The sequence below is a fragment of the Dromiciops gliroides genome, chromosome 1, assembly GCF_019393635.1.
Source record: "Dromiciops gliroides isolate mDroGli1 chromosome 1, mDroGli1.pri, whole genome shotgun sequence".
Lineage (NCBI taxonomy): Eukaryota > Metazoa > Chordata > Mammalia > Microbiotheria > Microbiotheriidae > Dromiciops > Dromiciops gliroides.
Window position 1 is genome coordinate 711277221 of NC_057861.1, and position 12680 is coordinate 711289900.

The following is a 12680-nucleotide window of genomic DNA, read 5'->3' on the forward strand; positions in this document are numbered from 1 at the left end:
AATTCTATTTACATTGTTGTTACTGCACATATTATTTTCTTGGTTCCACCTATTCACTCTGTATCATATCATGTAACTCTTTTTATATTTTCTCTATTCGTCATTTTTGCCATTTCTTATAGCACACTCAATCACTAAGCATTTATTAAGAGCCTTCTATGTGCCAGGCACAGTAATAATCTATTACAGTGACGTACCATAATTTGCTTAGCCATTCCCCAATTGACATGTGTCTACTTTGTTTCTAATTTTTTGCTACTGCAAAAATGTTACTGTAAATATTATGGAACATGTGAGAACTTCTTATCAATGACCTCCTTGGAAGGTATAAGTAATAGAATTAAATAGTAATTTAATCTCTGGATCAAAGTTCGGTCACTAAGCATTTATTAAGCACCTGCTGTACACCAGCTATTTTGCTAAAGGCTGGGGATTTAAAGAAAGGTGAAGAACAGTTTCTGCTCTCAAGGAACTCACAGTCTTATGTGGAAGTACAAATGAAACCTAGTGGGTAATTGGGGGTTGTTGTTGTTGTTTGTTCTACGTTCTTGAAGATGGCGAAGACATCAGGAGGTGATGTCATGACTTGCAGTGAATTGGATTTAAGTAAGGAAGGGTTGTGCAAAATCACCAACTTCATTCTCTCCTTTGGAGCCATCTGGGTCCAGTGGCAAGATGTTTGTCTGGACAAATGGAGATGGGCCCCCAGTAATTGGGGGTAATCTCAGAGGGAAGGCACTGGCATTAAGGAGAACTGTGGAAGGTTTCTTGCAAAAGGTGAGACTTGGGCAGCTAGGTGGCGCAGTGGATGGAGCACTGGCCCTGGATTCGGAGGACCTGAGTTCAAATCTGGCCTCAGACACTTAACACTTACTAGCTGTGTGACCCTGGGCAAGTCACTTAACCCCAATTGCCTCACAGAGAAACCCCAAAACAAACAACAAAAAAAAGGTGAGACTTGAAGGAAGCTAGTTCTAATTCTGAGCATTTCAGGCATAAAGGAGAGCTAGTAAAAATGCTTGGAGTTAGTGGATGGAATATTATTTGTGAGGAACAGCAAGAAGGCCAGTCTGAATGGCATAGTATGTGGATGAGAGTAAGGCGCAAGATGACTGGAAAAGTAAGAAGTGGTCAGGTTATGAAAGGCTTTAAAGCCAAGCAGAGTATTTTCTTTTTAATTGTGGAGATAATAGGGAATCACTGGAATTTACTGAAGCAGGTAGCAGATGCTATCAGGAAGATCACTTTGACATCTGAGTCTTGGATGCACTAGCATGGGGAGAGATGTGTGGCAGCAAGTTTAATCAGTAGGCTTTGTCCAGCCTAGAGGTGATGAGGGCCTACACCAAGGGAGTATTATCAGAGGAGAGAAGAGGACATATAAAGGTAGAAAAGATATAACTTGACCACTGATCAGATATGGGAGGTAAGAGCGAGTAGTTGAGGATGATACCCATGTTTCGAAGGCTGGGTGATTGGGAGAATGGCAGTACCCTCAACAGTAATAGGGAAGTTAGGTTGGGATGAGCACTTAGGGAGAAAAGATATTAAGTTCAGTTTTGCAGATGCTGACTTTATGGGACATCTAGTTCAAGCTCAAAGGAAGTTGGAAAATGTGAGACTGGAGACTGGGGAAAAGGTTAATAATGCTAGACAAGTATATCTTAGAATCACCTGCAGAGATAATGGAAATCATGGGAAGTGATAAGATCACTAAGTAAAATAGTATAGAGGGGGAAGAGAAGGGGGCCCAGGATAGAGTCTTTGGGGACACCCACTGTTTATTTGTTTGTTTGGGTTTTTTTGCAAGGCAGTGGGGGTTAAGTGACTTGCCCAGGGTCACACAGCTAGTAAGTGTCAAGTGTCTGAGGCCAGATTTGAACTCAGGTCTTCCCGAATCCAGGGCTGATGCTTTATCCACTGCGCCACCTAGCTGCCCCAAGACACCCACTGTTAGTAGGTATGACCTAGATCTTAGCTTTTTAAACTGTGGGTCGCAATCCCATATGGGTTTGTGTAACTGAATGTGGGGGTCATGAAAAATTTGGCAACAGTAAAAGGTTATGTATACCTATTTTATATACTTATGTAATTGGGGTCCAGTGAAAAGCTCTCTGGCAAAAAGGGGTTGTTAGTGAAAAAAGTTTAAGAAGCTCCCTGACCTAGATTAAGGTACAGCAGAGGAGACTGAGGAGCAGTCAGATAGGTAGGAGGTGAACCAGGATGAAAACCCTGGAGAGAAGACAGTATCAAGAAGAGGGCAATCAATAATGCACAAGTCATCAAGGCATCGAGAGATCAAAAAGAATGAAGACTGAGAAAAAGCCATTAGATGTGGCACTTAAGAGATCATTAGTAACTTTGCAGAGAGCAGTTTCAGTGGCTTGATGAAGTCAGAAGCCAGACTGTAGGAAGTTAAGAGGGTGACAGGAAAGGAAGTGAAAGCATAAGTTATAGATGGCTTTCTGGTGGGGAAGATAGAACAAGTGAGAGTTTTTTGAAGATAGAGGAGATATGAGCATTTTTATAGGTAGTAGGGAAGCAGTGAGTAGCTGGGAGAGATAGAAGATATGTGAGAGAGTTTGGACAAGAAAGAAATCTGCTGGAGAAGTTGGGGTAAGAGTGGCGTCATTTATATATGGAGAGGGGTTTGATTGGCAAAAAGGGCCACCTCTTCATGTGGGTCAGAGGTGAAGAAGGTTATAGTGGCATAAAACCTTGGGGTCATGTGAGATGAGAAGGTAAGAAGAAGGATCTTTTGGTGAATGTCCAATATTTTTTCAGTGAAATATGAGGCAAAGTTCTCAGCTGAGAGGCTGGGGGACAAGGAGCTGTAGGAAAGATAAAGAGGTTTGGAAAAGCTGCTATGGTGAATGGGACACTGAGGTAATTCGGGAGTTATAAAAGGATTGTCTTGCCATACTGAGGGCCCACTTGAAATTGTGTAACAAAATTGTAGAGGACCTCAGCAGCACAGTTTTGTGTTCTTGTCTAGCTCCATTCTGTAGTAGGAGGAGGCAGTGGAGGTAGGAGTAATACAAAGTGGGAACTTGGAAAGATAAGCTCTTTGATAAGATAAAGGGGCCAAGGATTTAAAAGAAGAGGACATTGTATAGTGGAATCGAAGGCTCTAGATAATCAGGGAAGAGACTGTAGCCAGTGTAGAAGTGGTGGTTTGGTAACAGAATGAGGAGTAGGGGGTGGAGGGATTAGATATTGCTGTGGGGAGGAAAAACAAGGTTTAGATTGCAAGGCAAAAAGAGGGGGAATGACAGCAGATTATGACTGGATAAAGGAATAGCAGTTTATGAACATGGACATAGAACACTTGTGAGCACTGACCCATTGAGGAAGAAAGGAGAGTGTCCTTAAAATCCGGACGTTTTTATTATTTTATTTGCATAATTCCATAATGATGGTAGAGATTCATTGCTCCATGGATTATACACTGGTGTACCCGTCTTCCCATAAGAACTCTACTGTTGACTCTGGTCGTTTGTCATCTTTACCAATTTGTTGGGTGTGAGGTGAAATCTCAGAGTCATTTTGATTGAAATTATTGTTATTCTTTTTCATGTGCTTTTTAGTGTGCAATTTTTCCTTTGAGAACTGTTTGTCCATATCTTTTGGTCATATACATATGCATATTTACATATGTATCAGTTGTCTATGTAAAATTAGTAGTTGAAGGCTATGCTAAATTTCATTTAGTGATGAGTGACAATAAAGATGTAACTTTTTTTTCCTATCTAAGTTCACAGACCCCTTGAAATGGATCCACAGTAGGAGTCTGTGGAGGTGAGGTTAAGGAGCCATGCTCTAAAACTATAATAAACAGAAGGTAGTTTCCTGATTTACAGTGCTGTATACCAATGAAATCTCAATTCTGGATTCTCTTCCCTCCTTGTGACTATATCTCATCACGTCTGTTAGTGAAAATAGTTTTTCTTGGATTATATAAGAACTACTAGCACATTGACTCGGCATTGCTACTGTTTTGATCTCCATAATTACTACCAGCCTTCTCTTTCATCTGTTGTAGATATTTTTACATGTAACCATTTTGTTTCTAAGTAGACACTTTCATTTGCTATTATCTGATATTTCGGGAAGGCGTGAACAAAAATATGTTTTGCTTTCCTTAAACATCAGATAATAACTTAAACCTTGAATTCTTCCAACAGCCATCTATCTGTAGTAAGTGCTTAATAAATAACCGTTGGGCAGCTAGGTGGCACAGAGGATAAAGCACTGGCCCTGGATTCAGGAGTACCTGAGTTTAAATCTGGCCTCAGACACTTGACACTTACTAGCTGTGTGACCCTGGGCAAGTCACTTAACCACCATTGCCCTGCAAGTCTAGTCTTGAATTGGTGATTAATTTGAATTTTAAAAAGTGGTCCTTTTCCTGACTTTTCTTTCCAGATCATAGACTTTAGAGCAGGAAAGTTCCTTAAGAGACCAACTGGTACCATCTTTACATTTTATATATATTTTATGTATGAGGAAACTAAGACCTGAGCTAGGGTAAGTGACTTTTCCAAAGTTTCCCAGGTAGAATGCAGAGTGAGAATCTTGAACTTCAACTTACTTTTTGGTTTTGTAGCTTACTAACACTGACCATGTGTTTTTCACCAGTTTAGATTTAAAACAATGTTAGAGGAAAAGAGTTTCCTGAAGGAAAAAAAAAAGATATGGTGGTATGAAAAACCCATAAGAAGGAGTTAACACTGTGACTCTGGTTCACTTTTATTCTCTCTAAAGCATCAAGGGATTGTGTAAGGGTTCACGAAGGTGTTTTCCTCCTTCTATCTCAGACTCTTCTACAAATACTCCAAGACTGAAATGAAAAAAGTCAAGTAGCCAAGAATAGAGTGGGTTAGAGTTTTGGTCTAGGCAATCATTTTGTTGTTTTTATCTGAAGGAAATTGTGTGGTGATGTGTAAATTCTCAGGATGTTTGCTGTGTAAAAGTATATCATGGACCAGATATTCTTAATAAGCTGAGAAAGTCCTATTCCTAAAGTTTTCCATCTTCCCCTTATGTATATAACCTGTGCTTCTCCCAACTCATGATAACCTTTGCTAAAATCAATTGGAATTTCTGAGTAGATTTTACATTTAACATTAGGAACAACTTTGTAACTGGGCCTTTTTGTTTGGAAGGACCTGTAATAGAGAATCTTTTCTGAACACATCATTAGTAAGTACTGAGTTATCTTACTTTCTGGAATTTCTTGCTATATAGGTTGTACATTTTCTCTGAATTGTGGGAGAAAATCATGCTTTGGGGAAGCATTTATTAAGGGCTTGTATTTTGAAATTTGTGAAAGAACTTGTTGAACTCTGATAATGCTTGTTTTGTTTTAAGAACCACAGAACACTACGTTTCTATTAGGATTTTACAGTCATAAACTGAATTTTTCAGAAAACTTGATAATTTGTCCATAACCTGTATTTTTCTGGGTTTCGAAGAAGTTATTCAGTCTGTTAACTGGTATTGCATTTCCCCCCCAGAATTCTGTAAACCCTGTATGGTCCAAGAGACAGTTATATTTTAAAACAAACACCCCTCCCAAAACCTAGAAATACATTTTCTTAGAAGTATATTATGGATGTTCCTGTGTTTCATTGGTTATCTCTGGCTTTAGGCTTCACTGCTTTAGTACTAAAGAAATTAATTTAGCCAGTTGGTGGTAGTGTAAGACAATAGAGACCTTTTTTGGTAGCTTAGTTATTAATTTTTAACTAATGAACACGAGTGATTGTTAATGTGCAAAAGTACATTGTAAAATAAGGCTTTCTGGGTATACCAGTTTGAATAATAAGAGCTGATATTTATATAGTCTTTGCTGTATACAAAAGCTTTTTTGATACATTATCTTATTTGATCCACATAATATTCTTTGGCCCATTTTAATTTATACCTGGACCTTTAACACACTCTTTGGGAGTGGGGGGCGGGGCTTCCAACTATAATAGTTGTGTTCAGAAAGCATTTATTTAGCATGTAACTACTCACTGATGTGTTAAATGCTTATAAAGGCAATTTATGATGCGGTGATGAAGTTGTTTAAAAGACCTTTCAGAAGTTGTTTCTAATAAAGGTCTGATTTTTTTATGTCATTTGTATGTTCCATTTTAATCCATAGGATAATTTTTTAAAAAATTGGAAAATGCTTCTAAATGGTTTTAGTATAGTTTGGAATTTGCTCTGGTGGATTTTAGTAGATTAATTAATGTAAAATTTTTGAGTAATAGGGTAAAGAATAGTACTAGTATAAAAGTATAAGGTTAAAAGTTTATAATGGGACTGGTTTTAGCTCCTAGGAATCTCCACATACAAGGAAGTGAAAATGGACCTAGAGCTTGGATCAAGTAAAAATGGGGAAATGCTTGATATTATTTGTGAGTATGTGTATCACAGGATCATAGTTAGGAGAACCACTTATTATTAACCTGGTGACTTTGGATGAGTCACTTAATTTCCCAAACCTTAATTTCCCTTATAAATGAGGATCTCTACTTAAATCCTCCCATGTTGTACTATGTTTGTCCATAACCCTGGCTTCTAAGTAGCTCTACCAGTGGATTCCAAGCTCTTACTTAAGAATTAATTCTTCCATTGATTTTTCTAACAAATTTCCTGAAATCTGTTGACAGCTTGCAGTACTAAGAGTTGAAAATGAAGAAAATAGAATTCTGAGTAGCCTGATAGCTCCTTTAATAATAATAACCAGCATTTATATAGTACTAAAGTATTTGTTGCATGATTTACAAATATCTCATTTTATCCTCACAACAATCCTGGGAGGTAGATGCTGTTAAGATCTCTATTTTGCAGATGAGGAAATTGAAGCAGATGGCTGTAAAGTGACTTGCCCAGGGTCATATATGTCACAGTGTTGGAGGTCAGATTTGAATTCATGTCTTCCTGACTCCAGGCCAACACTGCCTTTAATGGTTGATACTATTTTTGTTAGCTTTCTTCCCTACAATTATTAATGATTAATCTTAGATTTATAGTGGAATCTGTGGCTCTGCCCCACGATGATGTCATTCTCCTGGGCATTTCACTATTCTCCCCTTCTCCTAATGAGGTCAAAACCTTCAAACTTTTGTGGCTATTTATGCAACCTAAGCTTTCTTTTCTTGCTGCTCTTTTCTTGCTCTTCAGTTAGCTCTTTCTGGAGACTCTGAGAGCTGGCAAAAAGGAAGATCTTTTATTAGTCCCAAAAAAAGTGAAGATTCCCAGATCTGTCTTTTTGCTATTGGTCTAGACGCTTGATCAGAATACCTGCTGTGTCCCTAGTTGCTCTTTAACCATTTTCTTATTCCTCTTTACCATTATTATGCTTTTTCTAGTGTCAAGGACATTTCTCTACAGTTCTTGCTGTCCTTTAATTAATGGATTTCAAGATTAAACTGGGCTAATTCAATTATCTTTTAATTAATTTATTCCTTTTTTTTCTATTTCCTGAAAATGACTAACTCAAATTGATTCTGTTACAAGTCACAAAATTGCATTTATCTTTGTATCGATTTGGCATCTTAGTTTCTTTTTAGTATAGTCTTGTTAGCTTCTTAACCTCAATCTTCTCTTTTCTGAATCTTATTTAATATTCTAATTGGGTTATTCTAGTTTTTCATTTTTTTCACTTTCTGGATATGTCTTGCAAATTTTTGTTGTTGATTTGTTTCGGTTGTGACTGACTCTTCATGACCTTATGTGGGGTTTTCTTGGCAAAGATACTGGAGTGGTTTGACATTTCCTTCCCCAGCTCATTTTACAGATGAGGAAATTGAGGCAAATAGGGTTAAGTGACTTGCCCAGGGTCACACAGCTAGTAAGTGTCTGAGGCTAGATGTGGACAATGGGTCTTCCTGACTCCAGGCCCTGGCACTTTATCCACTGTGCCACCTGGCTGCAAATTAGGCCAATTTTTTGTGTATTGCTCTTTTTTCCATATATAACCCCTGATCCTATAGTGTTCAAATTATACTAGTTTACTTTTTGCTTCCATGTAGTTTATTTTTTTTTTTTACAATATTTCTTGAATTCATCTCATAATTTTGCTGAGTGACTGGAGGTGAAACTTCCACATTAACAGGCATAGTTTCTCTTTTTTGCTATGTGAACTCTTTTCCAGTTTGGTTTCTTACTTAAAAACCTGTGACTGAATAGTTCTGATATTTTTTTCCTATCTCTATAGTTCCTTTTAGGTGAATTTGCTTCTAGTTTGCTAGATAATTAAATACTACAAAATCATTTAAATAAGTTCACTGTAGTCAAGTAAATCAAACTCATATTTAGCTTGCTTTTCCCCTGAGGAACCTCCTTTTCTGAAGACTTTAAAATTTTAATTTTTTAATTAAACATTTATTTTCTCTTTCTTCTTTATTTCCCTCCCCCAATTGAGAAAAAAAAAAAGAAAAGGAAATCCTTTTTAAGAAACATGCATAGTCAAGCAAAATAACTTCCCAAATTGAGCATGTTAAAAAAGTGGGGGCAGCTAGGTGGCACAGTAGATAGAGCACCAGCCCTGGAATCAGGAGTACCTGAGTTCAAATCCAGCCTCAGATGCTTGACATGTACTAGCTGTGTGACCCTGGGCAAGTCACTTAACCCCAATTGCCTCACCCCCCCCCCCAAAAAAAAGAAGTGTATGCCTCACTCTGCATCTTGAGTATGACTTCTTGTTATTCTTCATCATTGGTCCCTTAAGAATCATGATTGGGTTGTCTTTATCAGAGTCTTTCAAAGTCTTAAGTCTTTCACAGTTATTCATTTTTTACAATGCTATTGTAATTGTCTAAATTATTTTTTGGCCGTATTCACATTTCTTTGGAACTGTCCCATTTGGTTTTTTTTTAATGAAATAATAAAAGGTGCCCCATTATATTCATATATCATATTTTGTTTAGCTGCTCTCTAGTTGATTGACATTCCCTTAGCAAAATTGTAGTAAGCTCCTCACTGGTATTCCAACTTCTTGTCTCTTCCCCTTTCCATTTTGTTTTCTATATCACTGGAGTCAAACTTAAATAGAAATAGATCCCTGCAGGCCACATACTGACTTAGGAAAACTACAAATTCACAATATTTATGTTGTATTATATATTTTTTGATTTTGTTAAACATTTCCCAATTACATTTAAATCTGATTCTTGCCCACATTCTGGAGTTTGTTACTTCTGCTCTATACAAGTAGCATCTTTTTTAGGAATAGGTTTGAACTCAATAACCTTCATTGGCTCCCTCTTGTATTTTATTCCTGAGGCAAATTCTTAGTCTGGCATCTTAAAGCCCCACCGTGATCTGGCACCAACCATTGTTTTCCCAACTGTACTCCCATCCCTATTTTTTTTTAATTTGCAGGAATACAAAATGATAGTTTGCCATGAGCATTTTGAACACATGACATGTCTAATTTTTCTTTTTAAATTTGCATTTACTGGGAACTGGTATAAACTCTGAGCTTCATTGTGTTGCCTATTGAGTATATGGTATAATTGTACAATCCTTTTGGGGAAAGGGAGAAGGAAGTTCTTTATAGTCAGTCCTAATTAAATTATAATGTTATTTTTACCTTTCGTTGCATGAGAGCTAGGTTTTATCTCCCTTCTGAGGATGTCAGTAGAGGATGCTTACCACTAAAAATTCACTATCATCAAGGTGCTTTAGAAAATTAAGAACAGCACAAATGATTGTACTCTACTATACACAGGTTATTGTAATCTGCATAAGAAGTGGAAAGCTGATTTATGTTTTTACAGCGAGAAGTGATTAAAAAATGCACTAATGAAAACATGTCTTTTACCTAAAAAACCAAAGTACAGCTATATTTTCTTTTCTGTCAAGGGACACAGCCATATTTAGTACAAGCCATGGATGCATGTTTTTAAACACGTGATAGCTTAGAAAAGTAAAATCTTGCTAAACTGTTATATATCCAAGTAGCTACAATAGCAAAAGAAGTGAGGTTAGTTTTTCACTCACAAAATACAACAAAAGCAAGGTCTATTATGACTGTCAAAAGGAAATCTTATAAGCCTCTGAGACTAAAGGCATCTAAATATATTACATTTGACATATTATAATCTTGCCCTCATATCATATTAATAAGCCTTGCTTTTTAACTACAGTTTACCATCTACATCTATAGAGGGCACAGTTTTATTCTCTGCTGAGAGAGTTAACTACCCCTTTAAAACTGGTTCTGAAAAGAGTCACTCTCTGAAATGTCTGCCCAACCATTTCAGCTTATTACACCTGAGATGCCTTTTCTAGAACGTGATTTAAAAGTGAATATACCTTTTTGTTTTTCCTTCTGGCTCTCAAAAGCCATAGCTTCCTCCAAGGGTGAGCTCACATGCCACTTCCTCCAAGCTTTTCCTGATTACTTCTTAGGCCCAGTGCTTTCTCCTTCCTCGGATTTGAGCTTACTTATTTATAGGATAAGTAGAATGTAATATAAGCTCCCTCCAAATTGGATATATTTCATTGTTGTATTCTAAGACTTAGCAGTATGTCTTGTATTTGACATGACAGTGCACAGTATTTTTTTTGTTTTGTTTTTGTTTTTGTTTTTGTTTTTTTTGCGGGGCAATGGGGCTTAAGTGACTTGCCCAAGGTCACACAGCTAGTAAGTGTCAAGTGTCTGAGGCTGGATTTGAACTCAGGAACTCCTGAATCCAGGGCCGGTGCTTTATCCACTGCGCCACCTAGCCGCCCCTGCCCAGTATATTTTGATGCATCAGAACTCCTTACTTTATTAGGCTTTCACATTGTTTTCTTTATTATGATATTTTATTATGCATCTCCATATCCAGTAATATTCTTTTACTAGATTAACTTCAATTTGATCATAATGTTGCTGATTATATTTCAGTCTTTGAGAAGAGTAGATAATTTGAAAACTAAAGCAACAGGAAGGGGAGTGAGTTCCCTTGATTGCCTCTCTTACTGATGTGACTATGGTCATCATTGTCTGTGTTTTCCATTTACTGTCTCAGAAGCTTTGAAGTAACTTTTGAATTTCTTTTTTCTTTAAGCTTTGGCAAGGAAATATTTACTTTAAAAATATGAAGAAAATAGACAAACCACTTAGCTTGATTCCTTCCTATAAATAAAGCACAGTTCTAGTTCCAAGTCTAAAACCTTCTTCAGGCTTCATTCCTGTACCCTAGTTTCTCAGGGCTCCCCTCAGGCTTAGCTTGGTACAATATCTTGTTTGGAATCCTGGCTTCAAGTTTACCATGCCTCCAACTTCCATGTCTGCCACTTAGTAAAGAGGCTGTGATAGGAGATTCAGGGGAACGAGGTGTTTTCAAATTAGGCTATCTGAGCATGCTCCGTTGCACATTTCCCCAGTTTCAAAGTTGATGTCCCAGCAAATACATATTAGTGCATTTTTTAGTTAACACAGTATTTAACCCACATTCAGAAAAGTGCCCTTGTGGTCTCTGAGGAGGCATAAACAATTTCCATACACTTGCTTCCCACATATACAAACAGAAATCACAGTGATCCCAAATACAAAATTTTGCAGATTCATATAACAAGAAACATAGCCTTAGTTGTGTAGGGCCTTTCTTAACCTACAAGTGAAAGAAAGAGCAAAACCAGGCAAAGAAAACTGACTTCCATCTTGTGGGGAAACCTGGTCTACATTGAGCTTTCCAAATTACTTGGAGCTCTACCCCTAGGGATTTGGGACCTGAAGTAAACTGGGGGCTTACCTCTTTCTCAGATGAGAAAATTGTCTCAGTTGGAAACTCTTCCATGATTTAGTATATGATGTCATTCAGCTGGAGTCTAGACAAAAAATACCTTTCTACACAGAGTACACCCAAATTCTTTTCCCTCTGTACTCAAAGAGGTCCAGGCAATTTCCTTTGGGTCCTTGTTCTATAGGGCATCCTAAATTCTCCCCTTATGTGTCTCCCTGTCCTCCATGCATCCATGCTACTATTAGGGTAAGCAAAATGGAATTGCAAACTCATCCACCAGGACAAGAACGCTAGCACGATCAGCTAGAGAAGTAGGCCAGAATGTCAGCTGCTTACGGATTTTAAGCACAGGTATATCATCCTAAGAACTTGGAGGGCAATTTGCTTTCACAAAAGGTAAGTATTCTAGGTTGGTTTAAATGCTAAAGAACAATATGAACATTTCTGCTAGACAGTAGCTATTTAGTGATGCTCACATAAAATATAATATCAATACTTATATACATGGGCCAGTGATACAGAATATATCAGCATTTATATAAAGAATCCAATAATACAAAAAGTATCATTACTTAAAGTCAAATAATCAACCCATGAAAAGTTTGCAAAATCACACCAATGCAGTTTACTTGTGGTGTTCCCTCAAGTGTAAGAGGGACTTACCAGCATTTTACTTCCATCAAACCACTTCCTTTTAAGGATTAAGGATTTAAAGGATTAGCTTTTAAAAAGAAATATTTACTTCCAAGGTATAAAACAAATACACAAACAGCTTAGCTTGATTCCTATAGAGTGCAGTCCCAGTTCTAAATCCAAAACTCCACTTCAGGCTCAAGTCCCAGGACGCGCTGGCTTCTCAGGGCTTCCCTGCTGGACTGGCTGGCTGCAGCATTCTACCTGGAGTCTTGGCTGGAAGGTCACGGTGGTTCCAACTCTCATGTAAGGTTA

At 37.5% G+C, this 12680-nt stretch overlaps 1 protein-coding gene across 3 annotated transcripts in view; it reads left to right on the top strand.

The window, feature by feature from the left end:
* RAD18 (RAD18 E3 ubiquitin protein ligase) overlaps positions 1–12680 on the top strand; it is a 132484-nt gene that overhangs the window by 31525 nt on the left and 88279 nt on the right. The gene's annotated exons all lie outside the window — the stretch shown is intronic.